Here is a 15,505-nt window from a genome sequence, read left to right on the forward strand (position 1 = left end):
AGAGTGTCACAGATGTATAATCCCACTTTCAAGGATCTCCCTTTTCAAGGCCCCAAGCTGTTCACAGCCAAAACAGAGAAGTTCCTTCACACACCGAGGGTGACACTGAGGTCTTTGGGCATATATGGCCTGGTCTACACTACGCGTTTAAACCAATTTTAGCAGCGTTAAATCGATTTAACGCTGCACCCGTCCACACAACGAGGCCCTTTATATCGATATAAAGGACTCTTTAAACCGGTTTCTGTACTCCTCTCCGACGAGAGGAGTAGCGCTGAAATCGGTATTACCATATCGGATTAGGGTTAGTGTGGCCGCAAATTGACGGTATTGGCCTCCGGGCGGTATCCCACAGTGCACCATTGTGACTGCTCTGGACAGCAATCTGAACTCGGATGCACTGGCCAGGTAGACAGGAAAAGCCCTGCGAACTTTTGAATTTCATTTCCTGTTTGCCCAGCGTGGAGCTCTGATCAGCACAGGTGGCGATGCAGTCCCAAATCCAAAAAGAGCTCCAGCATGGACCGTACGGGAGATACTGGATCTGATCGCTGTATGGGGAGGCAGATCTGTTCTATCACAGCTCAGTTACAGAAGACGAAATGACAAAGCATTTGAAAAAATCTCCAGAGGCCACAGCAGGGACTCAGCACAGTGCTGCGTGACAAGTGTAACGGAAAGCCAAAGAATCAAATGGACGCTCATGGAGGGAGGGAGGGGGTACTGAGGACTCCAGCTATCCCACAGTCCCCGCAGTCTCCGAAAAGCATTTGCATTCTTGGCTGGGCTCCAAGTGCCTGAAGGGTCAAAAACATTTTCCTGGGTGTTTCAGGGTGTATGTCGTCAATTTACACCCTTCACCTCCCCCCCCCGAAAGAAAAGGGAAAAAAATCATTTCTCGCCTTTTTTCAATGTCACCCTATGTCTACTGCATGCTGCTGGTAGACGGGGTGCTGGAGAGCTAAACAGCAGCAGCATCCTCTCCCCTCCCCCCAGTGGCAGACGGTACAGTACAGAAGGACTGGTATCCGTTCTCGTCATCAGCCCGTGAGTGCTCCTGGCTGGCCTCGGTGAGGTCGGCCGGGGGCGCCTGGGTAAAAATAGGAATGACTCCTGGTCATTCCCAGCAGATGGTACAGAACGGCTGGTAACCGTCCTCATCATAGCAACTGGGGGCTGAGCTCCATCAGCACCCCCTCTGTCATGTATAAAGAAAAGATTCTGTACTGCCTGGACTATCATAGCAGCGGAAGGCTGGTCTCCTCTCCCCCCATCCTTTAATGTCCTGCCAGGACTATCATAGCAGCTGGAGGCTTCCTCCCCCTCATTTTATCTCACTAAAAAGTCTGTGTTTCTTATTCCTGCATTCTTTATTACTTCATCACACAAATGGGGGGACACTGCCACCCTAACCCAGGAGGGTTGGCGGAGGAGGGAAGCAACGGTGGGGTTGTTGCAGGGGCACCCCCTAAAATGGCATGCAGTTCATCATTTCTGCGGGATCTCTGGGGCTCTGACACGGAACGGCTGTGCTCTCTGGTTCTCTAGTAGACTGGGCCCATATTCTAGGCAGGACTGACTCTATTTTTAGACAAAACATAGGAAGGGAATGACCCCCTGGGGTCATTCCCATTTTTGCCTATGCGCCCCCGGCCGACCTCAGCGAGGCCAGCCAGGAGCACCCATGATAGCAGCAGATGGTACAGAACGACTGATAACCATCATCTCATTGCCAATTTACAATGGCATGGTAGACGGTACAATATGACTGGTAACCATCTCTGCTATCTTGCAAAGGCAAATGAATGCTGCTGTGTAGCAGTGCAGTACCGTGTCTGTCAGCAGCATCCAGTACACATACAGCGACAGTGACAAAAGGCAAAACGGGCTCCATGATTGCCATGCTATGGCATCTGCCAGGGCAATCCAGGGAAAAAGGGCGCGAAATGATTGTCTGCAGTTGCTTTCCTGGAGGAAGGATTGAGTGACGACATTTACCCAGAATCACCCGCGACACTGTTTTTGCATTGGGATCTCAACCCAGAATTCCAATGGGCAGGGGAGACTGCGGGAACTATGGGATAGCTACGGGATAGCTACCCACAATGCAACGCTCCGGAAATCGACACTAGCCTCGGTACATGGACGCACACCGCCGAATTAATGTGCTTAGTGTGGCCGCGTGCACTCGACTTTATACAATCTGTTTTACAAAACCAGTTTATGTTAAATTGGAATAATCCCGTAGTGTAGACGTACCCTATGTGCCTACACAAAAAAAAAAAAAGGAGGGAGGGGTAGTATTACTTGACACAGAGAGCTAGATCCGCACCCTACATCCAACCACAGAGGCAATATGACCCACAAAGGTGGAGGCAGAGACCCACAAGATGGAGATCACTCCCTTCTCAGCCTTCAACATCCTAACATCCTCTCTCTAAACAACATTTTTGAGGGTTTGGTCGAGGACCAGAAACACCTCCCACATCTTCTATTGCTAGAACCATCCGACACCATCTATCCGTTTGGGGACCAGCTGACTCCATTCTACCGGTGTGGCGAAACATCATGCTAGACAAATGGGTACTAGAAATTATGGAAACTGGCTATTCCATCCAACTTACCTCTATTCCCTTATCCACACTCCTTTCCCGTCCCTCTTCAGGATCCCTTCTCACAAACACCTTCTATGACAGGAGGTAAACCACCTCATACACCTGTGCCATAGAACCAGTACCAACACAACACAGAGGGAAGAGTTTCTACTCCCATTATTTTCTAACCCAGAAAAAAAAACTGAAGATGAAGGCCCATTCTCGACTTAGGAAGACTCAACTAATTCATGAAGATCCAGCCATTCAGGATGGTCACACTTGCCATGATAATTCCAGAACTAGAATGAGGGGACTGGTTCTTGGCCCTCAACATCCAGGATGCATATTCCCACGTAACAAAACATCCCTTACACAGGAGATTTCTCAGATTTGTTCTGGGAACAGATCATTTCCAGTACAAAGTACTCCCTTTCGGAATATCTACGGCTCCATGGGTATTCTCAGAAGTCCTTGTGACAGTGATGACTCACCTCCATGGACAAGGGGTCATAATATTCCCTTATCTGGACAATTGTTTACTCAAAACCTCGACTTGAGAATAGGCTTTATAAGCTACCCAAAAGACAGTAGCTCTCTTCATGCAGCTAGGTCTACAAATAAACAAAAATCAACCTTCATACCTGTGCAGACACTAGAGTTCATCAGGGCCTACTTCAGCTCTCTGGAATTTACATCCTCCCTGCCCTGTCACAGATTTACCCCTCTATTCAACCTAATCACTACAACGCAAGCCAGCCCACAGACATCAGCCAGGAGCTACCTCCAACTGTTAGGCCACATGTCAGCTACAACATTTGTCTTTAAACATGCCAGACTGCACATGCAATGCCATCAAGGCTGGCTCAGAACAGTATATCCCCACACAGACACAGTATAAACAAACATCTTACAATGCCAACCAACATAAAAAATTCTCTACATTGGTGGGCTCAATCACCCAACATTTGCACAGCAGTTCTCTTCGCACAGACCTCTCCATCAATGATGGTCATTACAGATGCTTCTCTGCTAGGCTGGGAAGCACACCAGCACAACCACACAATCCATCGCTGCTGGTCCGCATCAGAATCAACATTACAGATAAACCTACTGGAGCTGCGGGCAGTTCACAATGCATACTCACGCTTCCTATCTGCGATCAGGGACAAGACCATGAAGGTGCTGACAGACAACATCACCTGTATGTTTTCTATAAACTGCCATGGAGGGGCACAGTCACACTCCCTATGCACAGAAGCCATCCTACTATGGAACTGGTGTATCTGCCATAACATTGACATCTCAGCCTCCTACCTACCGGGATGCCAAAACCCATTGCAGATGCACTGAGCCGAAAAATTTTCTAGGACCATGAGTGGGAAATAAATACCAGGGTACTGCAGGACATATTCAAACAATGGGGTTCCCAACTATAGACTTATTTGTGACAAATCAGAACTCCAGGTGCCCACATTTCTGTTGCAGAGCGGGACTTGGACCCTGTTCTATCAGTGACGCTTTCTTCCTAAAATGGGATACACATCTACTGTATGCCTTTCCCCCTAACCCCTCTCCTATTCAGACTCGTACATAAGCTAAGGACCGACTAGTGCAGAATCATCTTGATAGTCCCGATGTGGCCTAGACAAATGTGGTTTCCTTACCTCTTGAAGATGTAAGGAGTGAGCCCACCATGCACTCTTCCACATCTACCTCATCTTCTGTCTCAGGATGCAGGCCAGGTCTACCTCCCGAATATGTCAAGACTCCACCTGAATGTATGGTTATTTCATAGTTCTGAGATAATGAAATGACCTGTTCAGAAGAGGTAAGGGACATTCTTTTAAACAGCAGAAGGTATATTACACGGTATACCTACTTGCACAAATGGAAGAGATTCCATGTATGGTGCCAAAATAGGCAAACAGTGGCAACTACCTGTCCTTTACCAATGGTATTCAACTACGTATTGGAGCTCCAAAAATCTTGCCTCTCAATGAGCTCGATCAGAGTACACCTTGCTGCAATCAGGGTTTTCCACCACAAAGTGGATGATTTCTCAGTCTTCACCCACTCTACCACTAAACGCTTCCTCAAGAGCCTTCATAACCTTTACCCTGAAATATGGGCCCCTACTCCATCATGGGGCCTCAGTCTTGTGCTGCGTTGTTTTACAGGGGCTCCTTTTGAACCATTAGTGACATGTTCACTTCTCCACTTTCGATGAAGGGTGGCCCTTCCTCATTGCTATCACATCCACCTGATGAGTAGGGGAACCGGGGCCCTTCATTGCACAGTCTCCATACACAATATTTTTCAAAAACAAAGTTACCCTAAGACCACATCCAAAATCCCTACCTAAAATAGTTTCATTATTCCATTTGAATCAATCCATCCATCTCCCATTGTTCTTCCCAAAACCTCTTGGGAACAAATGAGAAGCAATGCTTCACACTCCGGATGTCCAGAAAGTGCTAGCTTTTTACATTGAAGGGACAAAATCTTTCAGAAAGTCACAAAAATTATTTCTCTCCATCATGGAACGATCTAGGGGAGATGCCATATCCAGACAAGCAGCAAAGAATCCTGTGGCACCTTATAGACTAACAGACGTATTGCAGACAGACAGAGGCTGTATCCAGACAGAGGCTGTTGAAATGGATCTCCGGTTGCATTGATTTTTGGTATTGCCAGCAACAGTTACAACCTGCATCAGGGACCTGCACACATTCCACCAGAGCACTCTCTACATCGATAACCTTCCTCAACAATGTGCCTATCATGGACATCTGTAAGGCAGCAACCTGGGCATCCACCCATACGTGCACACAGCACTATGCCATAGAGCAGCACTCGACATCAGATGCTCTACTGTGACTTGCAGTTTTATCATTCACTAGAACTGCAATTCTCAAACACCTTCCTTCCACCAAGGGACACTGCTCTACAGTCACCTAAAGTGCAGCACCCACTGGGACACTCCTTGAAGAAAAAGAGAAGGTTACTCACTCTGTGCAGTAACTGAGGTTCTTTGAGATGGTTATCCCTGGGGGTGCTCCACTACTCTCCCTCCTCTCCTCTACTTCAGAATTCTTTTGAACCATAGACTGTAGTAGAGAAGGAAGTGAGCGGGGGGTTGGTCGCACAATGCTATGTAACTGCCTGAGGCAGCATGAGATGGGGAAACGTGTCTGTGCAACCCAACCAGGCACTGCTACTAAAAATCTCTGATAACAAGTGCAGATTCACCTAAAGTGGAACTACCACAGAGACAACCATCTCAAAGAACCTCAGTTACTGCACAGGGTGAGTAACCTTCTCTTCAGGTAGAGGTCACAAAATCCTTAATCTAGGGTTAAAATGCAGTGCAGATACTCAGGCCCAGGTTTCCCTGACATGGGTCAGCTGACTCGAGTCCCACTAACTCTAGGCTTTCATTGCTGTGTAGACATAGTCTGTGTGGCTCAAAATCTTGTCCCTTTTACCAACAGAAGTTGGTCCAGTAAAAAATATTACCTTACCTATTTTGTGTTTCTAATACCCTGGGACTGACACGGCTGCAGTTTCACTGCATACATAATTTTGTATGTCAGTTAATCAACTTTTCTCAAAAAGAATCATGTAACTTTTGAGATACTTTTCAGTGTAGCAGCCGTGTTAGTCTGTATCCGCAAAAAGAACAGGAGTACTTGTGGCACCTTAGGGCAGGTCTACACTAAGGGCGGGGGTCGAACTAGGGTACGCAAGTTCAGCTACGTGAATAGCGTAGCTGAATTCGAAGTACCCTAGTTCGAACTACTCACCCGTCCAGACGCCGCGGAATCGAAGTCCGCGGCTCCAAGGTCAACTCCGCCACTGCCGTTTGCAGTGGTGGAGTACCGGAGTCGACCGCGGCGCTTCCGGAGTTCGAACTATCGCGTCCAGATTAGACGCGATAGTTCGAACTCCGAGAAGTCGAACTCACCGCGTCGACCCGGCTGGTAAGTGTAGACTAGCCCTTAGAGACTAACAAATTTATTTGAGCATAAGCTTTCATGGGCTACAGCCCACTTCATCGGACGCATAGAATAGAACATATAGTGAGGAGATATATATACATAAATACAGAGAACATGAAAAGGTGGGAGTTGCCCTACCAACTCCAAGAGGCTAATTAATTAAGATGAACTGTTGTACTTAACATGGGGGAAATAGATTCAATGTGCGTAATGGCTCAGCCATTCCCAGTCTCTATTTAAGCCTAAATTGATAGTATCTAGTTTGCATATCGATTCAAGTTCAGCAATTTCTTGTTGTAGTCAAAATTGCTGCCTTTAAATCTGTTACTGAATGGCCAGAGAAGTTGAAGTGTTCTTCTACTGGTTTTTGAATGTTATGATTCCTGATGTCAGATTTGTGTCCATTTATTCTTTTGCGTAGAGACTGTCTAGTGTGGCCAATGTAAATGGCAGAGGGGCATTGCTGGCACATGATGGCATATATCACATTGATAGATGTGCCGGTGAATGAGCCCCTGATGGTGTGGCTGATGTGATTAGGTCCTATGGTGGTGTCACTTGAATAGATATGTGGACAGAGTTGGCATCGGGCTTTGTTGCGAGGATAGGTTCCTGGGTTAGTGGTTTTGTTCTGTGGTGGGTGGTTATTGGTGAGTATTTGTTTCAGGTTGATGGGGCTGATCCTGCAAAGAATCATGCATGTGCTTAACTTTAAGAATGTGGGTAGTCTCCTGGAGCTTATGTCCTCGCAGGATTGGAGCCTAAAGTAATAGACTATACCATTAAAGAGTATTAGTTGAAAATTCCATAACTTCAACCGCACAAGGTGCAAATAAGTGTATTTCAAAATTATGTATTACACCACAGTGGGTAAATTTTTTAGGGGCTGCCCATGAATTATATAACCCATTAGGCAGAGGGTGGTTTTTTAATTTTGCATGTTTGTTTCAGTATTACAGTGTCTTGGGGGCAGAGGTGGGGGCAGTTTAAAAAAATCACATAAGATGTGTTAAGTGATTTATGGCCAGTCCCTTAGAAGCACTCAATTCTCACTGATTTTATAAGTGCAACTTGGGAGCAGGAGGCACACAGCTGAGTTGATGCCATCTGAGGATTCCTGTGCGCAAGGCAAAACCCCAGCTGCCACTTCAGAGAAGTCCATTTGTATCAGTGACTGGGATATGGGTGGTCATACCTAGTCATTAGAACAGGAGTCAGAGGCCCAATGCCAGAGCAAAGCATCAGAGCCAAAGTTAGGGCTCGGAACCAGTTTACTTGGAATAAGGCAAGGCTGGGAACAGACAGATACTATTGCAACATAGGTAAATGCTTTGAGGAGCTAGTGAAGTGTTTCTGCTGGGCTTAAGAGCCAGTCTGCTGACCCTTCCAATCAATCAGGTTCTGGAGCCAATTAGTCAACCTGCTGCAGGCCAGCTGTGGTCATTAGTTTGCCTGAAGACTGGCTCTGCTGTAAGTCCTGGTTCCTGAGAGTTTGGTGCAGCTGGAGTGGCACAAAAGGGAATTTGGTGTATGGTAAGACTTGGCTCAATGTACACCTCTACTCCGATATAATGTCCTCGGGAGCCGCGTTATAGGTGAAACCACGTTATACCAAACTTGCTTTGATCTGCTGGAGTGCGCAGCCCCGCCCCCCTGGAGTGCTACTTTACCATGTTATATCCAGTGATGAGCTGCCAAAATATTAACAACCGGTTCCCTCCTCCTCACCCCACGAGGGGGTCATGCCGCCCAGGGACTCCTGCCCCATTCAACCTCCCATATTCCTTGACAGCCCCCCCCTCCAGGACCCCTGCCCCATCCACCCCTCTTCCCTGTCCCCTAACTGCCCCTGGAATCCCTACCCCTGACTGCCCCCCACTGCCCCATCCAACCCCTGCTCCTTCCTGACTGCCCCCCGCAGGACCCTTGCCCCCATTCAATCCCCCTGTTCCCTGTCCTCTGACCACCCCGACACTAATCCACCCCACCAACTCCCCTGCCTTCTATCCAACAACCCCTCCCTGCTCCCTTACCGCCCTGCTTGGAGGTGGGGACTGGGCCAGGGCCACAGGCCGGAGCCGCTCAGCTGGAGCCGGGCTGGGCCGCTCGGCCAGGGCGGGGTTGGGACCGGAGTCGCTCGGGCGGAGTCGGGGCGCCCAGCTGGCCGGGACCAGGGCCTGGCCAGAGCTGTGCCTCCTTGTTGGCTGGGCCCAGGGGCCGGGCCGGAGCTGTGCCGCCCGGCTGGCCATGGTCAGGGCCGAGCCCAGGGGCCAGGCCAGAGCCACGCCGGTTGGGGCCGGAGCCGCGCCGCCCAGCCGGATGAGACCGGGCCGGAGCCGCGCCGCCTGGCCGGCTGCGGTCGGGGCTGGGCCCAGGGGCCGGGCTGCCCAGCCAGCTGAGGTAGGGGCCGGGCCGGAGCTGCGCCGGTTGGGGCCGGGCCCGGGCCCAGAAGCCAGTCCGGAGCCACGCCGCCTGGCTGGCTGAGATTGGGACCGAGCCGGAGCTGCGCTGCCCGGCTGGCTGCGGTCGGGACCGGGCTGGTCACGTGCCGGCTGGGGTCGGGGTCAGGCCTGAGCCGGAGCCGCACCGCCCAGGGACGGGGTCGGGGGCCAGGCCGGAGCCGTGCGGCGCCTGGAGCCCTCCTCGCGCCCCTGCCCCAGGTCACCTGCAGGAAGCCGCTGCTTCCTTCTCAGCCCTCCCAGGCTTCCTGCGCGAACAGCTGATTCGTAGGAAGCCGGGGAGGGGGAGGAGAAGCCGGGGGATCGTTCAGGGGAGGAGGCAGAGGCGGAGCGAGGTGAGCTGGGGCTGGGGGAAGGGCAGGGAGCTGCTGGACAACCGGTTCGAAAAGGGCTTTTAAATTTAACAACCGGTTCCCGGGAACCGGTGGGAACTGGCTCCAGCTCACCACTGGTTATATCCGAATTCGTGTTACATCAGGTCACGTTATATTGGGGTAGAAGTGTATTTACGTTAGTTAGCCACTAAGATTAAATTCTCTTCCTCACATTTTTGAGGCTTTCTGTCACAGCTGTGTATGATGGGACAGTTCTTATGTTTTGAGCTAAATATTCACTTTTTTTTTTTCATTCTGTCCCTTCAAAAAACTCTCCTAGTCCAATCTATTTCTATTTGAAGGGGCATGACTTATTTTCAGAACAGATATCTCTATTTCTTTCAGATGTTGGCAGTTATGTTTTGAGCTAAATATTTACATTTTTGAGTCCTGTCCAGTTACCAACCTGACGAATATAGCATAAGAACTGTCCCTTTCTAACTACTTATTTAGGTGTAATGATTATATAAAATTCTTTTAACAACTTTTGCACACTTCTCCACCCAGAATTGAGTTCACTGCCTACACAAAGCTCCTGACCCATGAAACAGAAAGATAAGTCCTGGTGATTAAATGCAGGACACCTCTGTTGTAATGTCACTTAAGTGGAAATAAGTAATTTTCATTTGCAGGGGCCAGGAAACATGCATTATTATATTAGCAGCTGCTGTGAAGTGTGATCACTTCAAAAAGAGTTATAATTTGAAATACTCAAAACTCCAAAATACAATATTTTCCTTAGAACTTGGAACGTGTTGCAATGGCGTAGCACTTGTTGACAAAAGATTCATAAATATTGACTGATGCTGCCATAGTGTTTAGACATTGTTAAAATTTCTGGGCCTGTTTCTCTACTCCATTACATGCCATTGAAACTCTTCTGATGTTAAGATGTAACATTGGAGTAATTAGGGTTGGAAGGATTAGATTTTTATTAGTAAATGTCAGTAAACATCAATTTTACAGTACACACACCCACCAATGAAACAATATTTCCATCAGTAATAATAGCAATTTACAGTTAGGCAAAGTAAGAAAAAAAATGCTGTTTTGAGAACTTATTACAGTTTGATTTAAGACTATTTATTAACTTTTTATATTTTGGTCTAATGTTGACAGTTTGTGTTTTAATGGTTATAAAGCTCTAACTTCTTTAATCTGAACGTTTACTGTCATTAAATAATTGTCCGACTCCTAGCTCCCATATTTTTCCACAACTTTGAAAATTTAAATAGATAAAAATAGGAAAAAAAGCTTAAATTGTTAAGAATGTTGCTGAAGAATCTTGTCCTGGCTGCTCAGTGTTTCTGTTCTGTAGCTCTGGTGTTACTAGCACTAGCAGAGAATGCAGCCTGCTAATTCAGCAGACCTCAATGTTACTCATAAAGAAAGACCACAGGCACGGTTTTGGTGACAAAGGCACTTGTTTATTGTCCGGGCTCCATGGTTACAGGTTACACTAACATGAGTGCCCAGTGGCAGGGAGTAGCTCAGTCAACAGTGGGAGTCTCTGCTGTCCCCTAGGCCACAGAAATGGTTAAGGCGAGGTACCCTCACATTTATAGACTGAGATAAACAATTTACATACCACCTTACATGTTTCATGACATCTGCTTGTAACTGCCCCTCTTCTCCCCTCCCCCCGGTACCTTCCTCCAGATGTCTCAGGCAAAACATCCCTATTCATCACCTCTGTCAAACCCTCTTATCCGGGTTAGGTCAGGATGTACCTAGGCTAATCTGGAATATGTTCACATACATTCCCAGGCCTTGTCTACACTACCCGCCGGATCGGCGGGCAGTGATAGATCCAGGGGGGGGTCGATTTATCGCAGCTAGTATAAATCGACTGCTGAGCGCTGTCCCGTCAACTCCGGCACTCCACCAGAACTAGGAGCACAAGTGGAGTTGACGGAAGAGCGTCAGCTGTCAATTTACCTCAGTGAAGACACCATGGTAAGTAGATCTAAGTACGTCGACTTCAGCTACGTTGCTTTGTCAGAGTGCCTGTGTTTTAGCGATGCTAGCAGTGCCTTTGCCAAGTTCATGTATTGGACCACGAATTTGTAAGCATCTGCCTTAATACATGGCCTCGGGTTCAGGCCTCAGGTCTTGCACCAGGCCCAGGGCTTCAGGCTCTCTTTCACTCCTACAAAAATAAACAGTGATTAAAATCTGTAGAAATTCATTTAAAAAAAATGAATTCTGCCAAATATAGTAGTACGGCGGTGGAGAATCAGGATTGTTGTTTCATTTCATTTTATATTTCTTGTATGATACAAATCTGTATTGGGATATTATGAGAAGATGGTTGTTATTTTAAGACTCACTTTCTGATTTAGTGTTTTTCCCCTTGAGAATCAGGGTTCCCCCCCCCCCCTTGGGCACGGCTTTTTTGTATGATGTGAGCATGTGGAACAATGTGAAACATAGTAAACTCTTCTTTCATTTTCTTCCTACTTCATCTTTGGCCCAGATTCTCAAAGACATTCAGGTGCTTAACTCCTATTGATTTCTATAGGAGTTAGGCACCTAAATATGTAAATTTACAAGCTCTTTCCTTAAAGCATCAACCAGTCCCAACTCCAAGTTCAAACCCCCACTGTGTATACATTAATTAAAAGCGGTTTGTGTTACTGTTTCGTCACACGCGTCTGTGTCAGAAGAGACTTCTGTTGTTCCTGCAGGCACACACAGACTGCAGTCACTAGGCACCAGGGACAGTCTGTGTGTGTATGCGCCCCCGTCTTCCCTTGATGTGTATGTTGCAGCAGGTCCTGTGCCTGACACATCCAGAATAAAGGCAGGCTTCCTTCACATGCACTTGGACCATACCATAGTCACGATCCTCCCGTGCCCTGAGCCCCAAACCTCATCCAAGAGAAATGCAAAGTCAACGAAAGATTTATTATTTATTACTAAACATGTCCTTAGTTTTCATCCCAGACCTGCAGCACTATGCGGTCCCACCAGTCTGTGCTTGTTTTCCCCCCCAGAATCGCGCACCACCACCATACTTGACCCATTGCCACCATGATCTGACCACCACTGCCCGTCTGCTTTCTTTCTCTGAGAGCGCCACCTCACTCCTCACCTGCTGCTCCTCCTCCTCCGGTTTCTTCTGGCTGACTGGTGAAGAGGAGTGATAACGTATAACGGAGTTGACAGCGGCTAAGTGCAGCGCAGCGATCGTGCAGCTATGGCCTCATGCTCTGCTGTGCTGCGCGCGCGCTCGCCGCCGCTGTAAGAACAGGCGCGACAGATTTCTTCCCCCGGGAGCAAGAAGGACGAGGATTGGGACGACAATTCAATCACATTTTTTCCCATTTTTCATTCAGCCAGGAAATGTGTATTTAGTATGGATACACAAATTCTTATTAAGGTCGAATCCACAAATTTCACTTAAGTAGATCGAGAGAGTATGTAGTCCTAGTGTAGACAAGCCCTTAGAGGATTTGCTCTTTTCTCTGTGGAAAACAACTAATGTGGAAATATATATATCTTTGTGTATATGAAGCTAGTAATATTGGGATTGGTAGTTACCTGGCTAGTAGGGTCGGATCAGCTCTGTCTTGATTAACTCACAGGTGTAGCAAATGTATAATCTCCCAGAGTCTGACATATAGGAAGCTACAGGAATATTAAAAAGAACCTCAGGAGAAAGTCAGCCTATCCGAGTAAGCTCTGAAGAGAGGACCAGAAATCTAGTTCACAGGTAATTAATAAGCCTTGTACCACTTGTGGGCTAAATATTATAACTTTTATTGTACTTGTGACTATTGCATTCTTTCCCTGTAATGGGAGGATTAATACATTTTATTTTAACCTTACTTGGTCTGGCCACCTTTTTTATTTTAATAATAATTTAAAAAAGGAGGATGGGGGGACGACAAACCAACTGTATGGCCTGTGTAAACACACATTATTTAGTTTGCTATGTATGTAATTCTGTGCTTCCCTATTATAATAATACAAATAAATTAAAAGAGCTGATGCTATACGTACAGAAAATGCTCTTATTGGTAATAACTTAATGGAGTTGGCCCATGAGTGGGATGAAACCTATATTTGAATATGAGATTACTGGCCTTAATGAAGCACTAAACTGCTTTAGAAAAAATTAAGGTCTGATTTTCTATTGCCTTGCACATTGTGGCTTTATTTGAACTTGCATAAAATGTGGCTATTCTGTTCTGAGGGTCTTTTACCCTCACTTTGCGTAGGTGAAATTGATGATCCAAGGTGCAAGCCAATGGAGAATTGGGTCCAATCTACATTAGAGAAACTTGCACTGATGTGATTATATTGATGTAGATGTGCTGCACTGCTGTGACTTACCTGTTGTTACGCCATTGTGACTTACCTGTGAGTAGCACATCTACATTAGCGGATTGTACTGGTGTTACTAGATCAGTATAGTAATGCAGTCTAAATTTCTTTCATGCAGACAGGACTCGAGGCCTGTTTCTGATCAAACACTTGTTGCTGCTTTCTGGATGAAGTGATTCCCTCTGTCTAGTTTGTATATCAGTTTAAGTTTCTAAAGAGTTTCCTTAGGAATGAAAGGCATTATATCAGTGAAAGATATTAATTATCTGTTTCATAATGTTTAAATGACTTGCCTTGTCTGATATATTTGTGTCATGAGGCAAAAGGGAAACACGGTCATTAGATTGGGCCCGAAGTCCATTACTGTCTCCAGGCTGTGGTCAGGTTTTAGGGGATTTGGATACGAGCATTCTTATAAGACTTTGACACAGTCATGTTGTCAGTGCAGCTACTTTTTCCTTCTTACATCATTCAGCCTAACAGGTTCATTGGCTTTTTGAATGGGTTTTACACAACAGGTCCCCTGACAGACTCTAACAGCGTCTATGTCCCATGGAGTCAGGGAACTTCTTTCTCTGGCTATACTGCACAAAATGCACCCAGTGACAGGGAGAAATCTGTATTCTTGTCTTTCTCAAAGAACGTTGACAGGGTCACTCTATGCAAATAGCCTTTATATTGTATAAATGGTAAATTGCATGTAAATGGCAGAGTTCTTAAAATGGCACAGGGTAGTTTGAATTGTATGAATCCTTATACTTGAAGCAAGATGTAGTGAGATACTTCTATTGTGCAAAACTATAGAATTTTTTTATAGTAGGAGTTACAGGATTGTAATTGACTGGAAAATACTAGATGATGTCCCTATGGCCACTAGATGGAGGTACTTTAGCAGTAGTATTATTATCTTATTGTGTACTGGGTACAATGTATCCTTTTGATTTTAAGGATAATCTTAAAAAGGAGTCACAAGTATAGTATTAGTCTTCTCTTCAGTGGGGTTAGCTGCAGGTATTTTAAATTAAAGTAAGAGGCTTTTTCCTTAGGTGCTATTTTAAACTCTTAAGTCCAATACTGTGGAGTCATGCATTCATATTCCATCGTGAATTGTACATGTTATCCCATGAAGCTTATTTAAACATGGGTATTATTTAAGCATGGATTATTGGTGTTGATCAGAAGTTGTTGCATTTCTGCTGCGTTGCATTGTTGGTGTTGATTTTAAGGAAGGATGATCCAATGGAGAGAGCACTAGCATGTGCTGTGGGAGACCTGGGTTCAATTTCCACTCTGCCACAAACATCCTAGATGACCCTGGGCAAGTCACTTAGGGCCAGATTTTTAAAGGTATTTAGCTACCTGGTGGGATTTTTCAAAACCATCTAGGTACCTAATGCCCATTTATTTCAATGGGTATTAGGCATGTAGGTACTTTTGAAAATCCCACTTGGTATAATCTGAGCCTTAGTCTCTTTGGCTCAGATCTTCAAAGGCATTTAGGTTCCTAACTGATTTCAGTGGGAGTTCGGTGACTAAATACTTTTGAGGATCTGAGCTTCTGGGCCTTAGTTCCCCATCCTGTAAACAGAGCTAATACCACTCCCCTTCCTCACAAAGTTGTTGCCAGGATAAATATATTAAAAATTCTGAGGTGCTCAGTGATGACGGTCATATAAATACCTAAAATATCAGAAACTGTAGTGTTATGAAATGGCTGTGATCTTTAACCCTACATGTATTGTTAAACTTTA

At 46.2% G+C, this 15,505-nt stretch overlaps 1 long non-coding RNA gene across 5 annotated transcripts in view; it reads left to right on the forward strand.

Annotated features, from left to right (window-relative positions):
• Positions 1 to 15,505, forward strand: part of LOC120399398 — a 74,262-nt gene that overhangs the window by 23,654 nt on the left and 35,103 nt on the right. The window contains exon 2 of one of the 5 annotated variants that reach the window (XR_005595125.1): positions 13,013 to 13,140. The exons of the other annotated variants lie outside the window; for them this stretch is intronic. This is a non-coding gene — a long non-coding RNA (uncharacterized LOC120399398). The remainder of the gene's footprint in view (positions 1 to 13,012; positions 13,141 to 15,505) is intronic. 5 annotated transcript variants of the gene reach the window in all.

This window comes from Mauremys reevesii, linkage group 2 (assembly GCF_016161935.1).
Source record: "Mauremys reevesii isolate NIE-2019 linkage group 2, ASM1616193v1, whole genome shotgun sequence".
NCBI classification, from domain to species: domain Eukaryota; kingdom Metazoa; phylum Chordata; order Testudines; family Geoemydidae; genus Mauremys; species Mauremys reevesii.